Source organism: Stegastes partitus, unplaced genomic scaffold (genome assembly GCF_000690725.1).
Source record: "Stegastes partitus isolate 25-593 unplaced genomic scaffold, Stegastes_partitus-1.0.2 Scaffold24, whole genome shotgun sequence".
In the NCBI taxonomy this organism is placed as follows: domain Eukaryota; kingdom Metazoa; phylum Chordata; class Actinopteri; family Pomacentridae; genus Stegastes; species Stegastes partitus.
Genome location: NW_007577755.1, coordinates 683,409 through 685,091, shown reverse-complemented (window position 1 = coordinate 685,091; position 1,683 = coordinate 683,409).

Genomic DNA, 1,683 nt, shown 5'->3' with positions numbered 1-1,683 from the left:
GCATGCCCTCTTCTGTGTTAAGTATTCATTATTTTCTCCTTTGCCTTGGTTAACCAATTATTTTTCCTCGACACCTGCGAAACATTAATTCGAGTTTTAGAGTTTGCAATCATTAATCAAAGTGATGTGACCCAACTCATACTCTGCGCTCAGCTTTCCCTGATATATATAAATATATATATAAAGACAGAATAGGAGCATGTAGGAACAGGCAGGAGTGTGCGCTCTGGATGAATCTAGGCTACTATCTGTAAATGCTTCTATAAGGAAAACCTGTTTTTGCCAATGCGCATATTTGCAGTGCGTCTTGGTGGCGCACCGCCTCCTGTAGAGGACCTGAGGAAAGTCCTGCGGTGGCTCTGATGTTTTGACCGCAGAGGTTTTTTTTTTTTTTTACCTCCCACCCTCTGAGCCTTCAGATGGGGTTCATTGCTACGTCTCAGTCACGTGGCTTCCCTCGTTGAAGGCTTTTGCGCTCTGCGGCTCCTCGGCACAGCGAAGCGATGCTGAGGCTGAGGTGTGAGATGCAATCCAGAGGGTCCGGCGCATAGAGGCAAAGAAGTTATGGCACGGTCATCCTCGGACAAACAGGTCCCGCAGCAATCTCTCTGTCTGTCAGAAAGTCCCTCAGTGGTGCCGCGCAGGTCTTTCAGGGACGCACAACCTCGGAGCGAGAAAACCCCAAATTACGCGTCAAATTAAACCAATCGGAGCAGAAGCAAGTCGACGGCAGGAGGAAAATACAGGTATGAGCTGCTCCTCCTCCTTCTTCTTCTTCTTCTAGTGGGGAGATGTATAACTGTCAACACATTTGAAGCATTTTATATGTGAAGAAAACGTTCTGTTTAATATCTTTCTTTTTGTTTGTTTTTGTTTTTTGTTTTTTCTTTCTATGGTGACCCGTGCGTAAAAAACAAATCTCCCCCAAACTGTTCTCCTCTGAGACCCTCGAAAGTTTTTTTGGGTTGTAAAACTTTTTTTTCCTCACATTGCGTCAGTACGGGTTTCAGAGGGTCTTTTTTGTGTTTTTGCTCAGATGGCACCCAGATGACATCTTGAAATGCACCCGTGAAGTGTCTGAAATTTTTCGCATCTGCTTTTCGACCCCCTTTTCTTCTCTCCCTCTCTCTCTCTCGCCCAACCAGCGGAGTTGACTTGAGCGAAAGGACGCAATGCAACAGGCCTGCGAAGTGAAGATAACAACTGGCTCACATCTACGCACGGTAAGACCACCCTGTTCTCCCCCCACCACCACCACAATAATGCGTTTTTCTGTATGCACCCTGCGGACTAAGCCAAAAAGCTCTGAGCTAAACAGCCTGCATTTACTACATAATCTCACAATTCCTCAAGGACTGATGTCTGGCTTTTCTCAGTGCAGAAGTGAAGCTGTGGTCAGAGTCTGAGGCTCAAGGTCGAGGATTGTTTTGATGGATGAACAAGGCAAACAGGGAAAGTTAAAAATTATTTCAAAAATAATTGGAAATAATTCAAGTGGCACTTTTTAAGAGTTAGAAAACTATTCAGCTCTGCACAAAAGTAGAATACTGGTGTCGGAACATGCTGAAACCTTGATATTTTTCCTTTCTGATACTTTACTTAGTTAAAAGATACTGTTGTTTGCCTTTAATGATCAACTGGAAGATCTGAACCAGACTTTTTACCTCCAGTCAGTAAATCTCC